Below are 6,598 nucleotides of genomic sequence, written 5' to 3'. Positions count from 1 at the left end.
ACCATACTGTCTTGATGATTACAGCTTTGTAATATAGCTTGAAGTCCAGGATTGTTATGCCTCCAGCTTTGGCTTTCTTTTTCAGGATTGCTTTGGCTATTCGGGGTCTTTTCTGCTTCCATACAAATTTTAGGATTGTTTGTTCTAGCTCTGTGAAGAATACTAATGTTATTTTGATTGGGGTTGCATTGAATATGTAGATTGCTTTGGGTAGTAGAGACATTTTAACAATATTTGTTCTTCCAATCTGTGAGCTTGGAATGTTTTTCCATTTTCTGGTGTCTTCTTCTATTTCTTTCATAAGCTTTCTATGGTTTTCAGTGTATATATTTTTCACCCTTTAGATAGATTTATTCCTAGATATTTTATGGGTTTTGGTGCAATTGTAAATAGGATCAATTTCTTGATTTCTCTTTCTGCTGCTTCATTATTGGTGTATAGAAATGCAACTGATTTCTATACATTGATTTTATGTCCTGCCACTTTGATGAATTCATGTATCAGTTGTAGCTGTTTTCTGGTGGAGTCTTTTGGGTTTTCCACATGGAGTATCATATCATCTGCGAAGAGGTTAAGTTTCATTTCCTCCTTGGTGATTTGAATGCCTTTTATTTCTTTGTGTTGTCTGGTTATTGAGTCTAGGACTTCCAACACTATGTTGAACAACAGTGTTGAGAGTGGACATCATTGTTATGTTCCTGACCTTAGGGGGAAAGCTCTCAGTTTTTCCCCATTGAGGATGATATTAGTGTGGGTCTTTCATATATGACCTTTATGATCTTGATGTATGTTCCTTCTGTCCCTACTTTCTTGCCTTTTTTTTTTTTTATCAAGAAAGGATGCTGTAGGGGCACCTGGGTGCCTCAGTTGGTTAAGCATCCAACTTTGGCTTGGGTCATGATCTCACAGCTCATGAGTTTAAGCCCTGCATCAGGCTCTGTGCTGACAGCTCAGAGCCTGGAGCCTGCTTCAGATTCTGTCTGTGTGTGTGTGTGTGTGTGTGTGTGTGTGTATGTGTCTGCCTCTCCCCTGCTAGCACTCTGTCTGTCTCTCTCTCTCTCAAAAATAAGTAAGCCTTAAAAAAAAAGAAAGGATGCTGTATTTTGTTGAATGCTTTTTTCTTAATCTATTGAGAGGATCATGTTGTTTTTATCCTTTCTTTTATTAATGTGATGTATCACATTGATTGATTTGCAGATATTGAACCAGCTCTGCATTTCAGGAATAAATCCCACTTGATTGTGGTGGATAATTCTTTTTATGTATTGTTGGATTTGGTTTGATAGTATCTTGTTGAGACTTTTTGCATCCATGTTCATCAGGGAAATTGGTCTGTAGTTCTCCTTTTAGTGGAGTCTTTGCCTGGTTTTGGAATCAAGGTAATGCTGGCCTCATAGAATGAGTTTGGAAGTTTTCCTTACATTTCTTTCTTTTTTTTTTTTTTTGAGCAGTTTCAAAAGAATAGGTGTCAACTCTTCTTTAAATGTTTGGTAAAATTCCCCTTGAAAGCCATATGGCCCAGGATTCTTATTTCTCGGGAGATTTTTGGTTACTTATTCAATTTCATTACTGGTAATGGGTTTGTTCAAATTTCCTATTTGTTTCTGCTTCAGTTTTGGTAGCTTATATTTTTCTAGGAATTTGTCCATTTCTTCCATATTGCCCAATTTGTTGGGATATAATTGCTCATAATATTCACTTATTATTGTTTGTATTTCTGCAGCATTGATTGTGATCCCTCCTCTTTAATTATTTATTTTATTTATTTGGGTCCTTTCCTTTTTCTTTTTGATCAAACTGACTACGGGTTTATCAATTTTGTTAATTCTTTCAAAGAATCATCTCCTGGTTTCATTGATCTATTCTACTCTTTTTTTTTTCAATTTTAAATTTAAAAAAATTTTTTAACGTTTTTATTTATTTTTGAGACAGAGAGAGACAGAGCATGAATGGGGGAGAGTCAGAGAGAGAGGGAGACACAGAATCTGAAACAGGCTCCAGGCTCTGAGCTGTCAGCACAGAGCCCGACACGGGGCTCGAACTCACAGACCGCGAGATCATGACCTGAGCCGAAGTCGGACGCTTAACCAACTGAGCCACCCAGGCGCCCCTTTTTTTTCAATTTTAATATCATTGTTCTCTGCTCTAATCTTTATTATTTCCCTTATTCTGCTGGTTTTGGGTTTATTTGCTGTTCTTTATCCAGCTCTTTTAGGTGTAAGGTTAGGTTGTTGTGTATTTGAGACTTTTCTTCCTTCTTTTGGAAGGCCTGGATTGCTATATGCTCTCCTCTTATGACGACCTTTTCTGCATCCCAGAGGTTTTGGGATGTGTTTTCATTTTCATTGGCTTGCATGTTCTTTCTAATTTCCTCTTTAATTTCTTGGCTTAGCCATTTATTCTTTAGTAGGATGTTCTTTAATCTTCAAGTGTGAATAGTTTATCTTAATGTTAGCTATTGGTTTGTGTAGTAGGTGCTACTGATACTCTCTGCTCATAGCCCATTGGTTCACATTAGCAGTCACTTGTAGCTTGAGTAAACTCTTCTTATATAGGCTGATGGCTTTCTACCTCAAACTCTTTTCCTGAGTCCTTCATCTGGTTATAGGACAGTCTTAGCCTACAAGGTGGTCATGCTGGAAGTATTGGAGAATGAATCCTCCCAGGAGCAGCCCTCAAGCAATGATAGGTGGAGGTTAATGAATAATACCCTGACTTGCTCAGGAGGACAACTCTGAAGTGTTTGAGATGATCCCAGAGGTCCCAGTAAGATTGAACTCCAGTTGTTCATAGCATTAGCCTGCTCTTCACCACTTTGTATTGGTTCTTTCTCTTCCCTCACTTCCTTTCTTCCCCATGGTATTTCCTGGAATTGCTTCTCAAATTACTTGCTCCCAAATTCTTGTCTCAGGGTCAGCTGTTGGAGGAGCTCAAACCAAAATAGTTGGATAAATAGCTTCACTCAAAGTCACTGACAGCGATGCTACAGTAGAGAAAAAGAGGCTATGATTACCCTTTTGTCCAGATACAACATTGAAAGTGTTCTACACATACTCTAGTATGGGCCTGAGTTGGGGAGACATCCTGATGTTTGGAGAGAATTCAGAGAACTGAGATTAATTTCTGACTATCTCATGAAGTCACTAAGATTTTTGTGAGGGGAGGATTGTGTCTAATCAGAGCTTGCCAGGAGGTTTTCATAAAGCAGAAAGTACAGGTATGCCCATTTTATGTAAGGAAACTGCTGCACAAGTAGAAAATCTTCATCAACTTTTAGACCAACATAAGGGGTACTGATGTGGTCTCACCAAAAGCCACATTATTATCACTTTCAAGTCAATAGCCACTTAAGAGTCCTCATGTTTTTCAAGAGCTTGTTGCAAGGTGATGATGAGAACAACTTGACTAAGCATTACTTACCGTCATGGTGAGTTGTAAGGCCAGCTGAAGGTGCCCTCTTGATCACAATGGCTCATTAGGTAGTTGAAGATAGAAGAGTCTCAAGCAGACCCATCCAGGTGTATAATGGGGTTATAAGAAACACCAGCTGCTGAGAGGTTAGAGAAGCTTTGGAGAAAATTATCTGGGACCTCAGATACACTACTAGAAAAGCAAATTGAAAGTTATTGGTTCAGTTATGTGTGCCCAGCTCCATGACACTTTTTTCAAAGGAGAGATTCTACAAGTTCATGTTGGTACTTCTGGAGGAAAAAGCATGGGAAGGATTGAAAAGAGAAAAGACACCACAATGCTACCATTTGTGTTCAAGAAGTGGAGAAATACGATTAAGAGAGAAACTCTTTGGGGTACCTGGGTGGCTCAGTTGGTTGGGTGTCCAACTTCGGCTCAGGTCATGATTTCACGGTCTGTGAGTTCAAGCTCTGTGCTGACAGCTTGGAGCCTGGAGCTTGCATCGGATTCTATGTCTCCCTCTCTCTCTACCCCTTCCCCACTCATGCTCTGTCTCTGTCTCTCAAAAAATGAATAAATTTTATTTATTTTATTTTTAAAATAAATTTTAACAAATTAAAAAAAAGAGAAACTCTTTATGTCAGATATCTCATTTACAACCATTTACTGCCTCATGTCAGGAAGGAAAGGACACTTATCAGAGAGGATAGAGGATGATCTGTTATGTAGTTTCACGTATGCTTTCCTATAATATGAGTCTATAAGCTATTATCCTCCATTTTATTAGTAAGGGAATTAAGGCTCAGAGAGAAGGTGTGACAATGAAGATGTAAGGAAATATTGAGTACCGGTTACCTCTAGTCCTATCCAGTCCTTAAGGTGAACTCCTATTCCCCAGACCCTGGGATTGCCTAATAGCAAAGTGGCAGACCTCACAGGTGTGATGGTGGTGATGGAGGCCAGCCCTGCTCTGCCCCTCTCCAGTGTCACCTCCTCCTCTAAGCTGGGGACCCAGGTCTCCTTTCCAGCACCTGCCATTTTACCTGGTCCTGGTTCTGCTTATGTGTTCTCACTGTGCAGATTGTTTATTCTCCAAGCCCTGCCTCTTCTGTAAAATGAAAATTTGATTATTTTCTAAAGGGGATTTAAATAAATGCTTTACATTCGTAAATATCAAAATGGAAAATCTGAATTCATCTTGGTTCTCCTTCTACCTCCAAGAAGAGAAAGAACTCTCCAGGGCCAAGGTTTTTTACTTTCACCTAATTCTGTCCCACTCCCACTGCACTGTAGAAGCTGGAAGTCTGAAAACTAAACTTCTTAGCCTCTCCAGGCTCCCTTGCAGCTAGGATTCTAAATTCAATTTTTTCCAGTGTTATTTATTCATGAAAAATTTGGATGGTGGAAGGGATGTGGAGGGTACCTCTGCAGAGATGATGGTTGACAGGCAGCCTGTGACCTCCCAGTTTGCAGTGATGTGTGTGAGAAGACTGTTCTGGTGGCATTTGTGAGGGCAGGAGTGAACATAGTCTCATGACCTCCTGCTGCAGCAGTGTGGTCCAGTGGTAGCCCCTGCCTTCCTTACCTCCAGCTCTTCCACAGCTGTTGTGAGCACTGAGGTCCCTTATTAAATGCATTCTAAGAGTACCTGCTTACCAGTCCTCCTGCTGGCCCTCTGTTCTGGTTGCCATAGCTATATAACAAACCATTCCCAAACTTAGTGTCATGAAGTAATAATTTTATTTTGCTTACACACAAAAAAAGGCATAGTAGGTATGGCTTGTCTCTGCTCTATGATGTGGGATGAATGAAGCTATGAAGACTTAATGGCTAAGGGTAACTAACCAGTTGGGGGCTGGAGTCACTTAGAGGCCTCCTTACCCACAGGTTTGGTAGTTGATGCTAGCAAGGCTAGAACTTCAGCTGGGACTGTCAATCAGAGCACCCACATGGGGCCGCCCCACACAGCCAGGGCTTCCTCCCAGCATGGTAGCCTTGGGTTGATCAGACTCCTTATATGGCAGCTATGGCTCCCACAGTGAATGTCCCAAGAGAAACAGGTGAAGCTTCCCAGGCTTTTACAACCTCAGAGGTCACACCTTAACCACTCTCACTGCATTCTTCAGGTTGAAGCAATCACAAGCTGGTCCAGACTCAAAGGGGAGGGGATACAGTCTATATCTCTAGATGGGAGGGGCCTCAAAGAATGTGTGGCCTTAATTTAAAACCCCTTAACCCTCTTTCCACAAAGAATCTAGTAATTATGTTTTTTCCAGTTTTACTGAGAAATAGTTGACATGCATCATGGTATAAGTTTAAGGCATACAGTGTGATGGTTTGATTTACACATATTGTGAAATGGTTACCTCAAGAGGTTCAGCAAACATCCATCTTCCCACGTAGACACAAAATATGCATTGTTTCCCAAATTTGTATGTCTTTCTTACATAAGGGCCATGCTAGTCTTCTCTGTGTCCTTCCAATTTTATTTTATTTTATTTTATTTTCTTCTTTTTTTTATTTTTTATTTTTTTAATATATGAAATTTACTGTCAAATTGGTTTCCACACAACACCCAGTGCTCATCCCAAAAGGTGCCCTCCTCAATACCCATCACCCACCCTGCCCTCCCTCCCACCCCCCATCAACCCTAAGTTTGTTCTCAGTTTTTAACAGTCTCTTATGCTTTGGCTCTCTCCCACTCTAAACTCTTTTTTTTTTTCCCCTTCCCCTCCCCCATGGGTTTCTGTTACGTTTCTCAGGATCCACATAAGAGTGAAACCATATGGTATCTGTCTTTCTCTGTATGGCTTATTTCACTTAGCATCACACTCTCCAGTTCCATCCACGTTGCTACAAAAGACCATATTTCATTTTTTCTCATTGCCACGTAGTATTCCATTGTGTATATAAAACACAATTTCTTTATCCATTCATCAGTTGATGGACATTTAGGCTCTTTCCATAATTTGGCTATTGTTGAGAGTGCTGCTATAAACATTGGGGTACAAGTGCCCCTATGCATCAGTACTCCTGTATCCCTTGGGTAAATTCCTAGCAGTGCTATTGCTGGGTCATAGAGTAGCTCTATTTTTAATTTTCTGAGGAACCTCCACACTGCTTTCCAGAGCGGCTGCACCAATTTGCATTCCCACCAACAGTGCAAGAGGGTTCCTGTTTCTCCACA

At 40.4% G+C, this 6,598-nt stretch overlaps 1 pseudogene; it reads right to left on the bottom strand.

Annotated features, from left to right (window-relative positions):
* Positions 1-5,817: 5,817 nt before the first annotated feature.
* On the bottom strand, positions 5,818-5,909 carry LOC128773552 (U6 spliceosomal RNA; annotated as a pseudogene).
* Between the last annotated feature and the right edge of the window lie 689 nt (positions 5,910-6,598).

Source organism: Panthera pardus, unplaced genomic scaffold (assembly GCF_024362965.1).
Source record: "Panthera pardus isolate Hobbes unplaced genomic scaffold, ASM2436296v1 HiC_scaffold_25, whole genome shotgun sequence".
Taxonomy (NCBI): Eukaryota; Metazoa; Chordata; class Mammalia; order Carnivora; family Felidae; genus Panthera; species Panthera pardus.
Note: the sequence above shows the minus strand (reverse complement) of the source record. Positions and strands in the feature narration are given on the sequence as shown.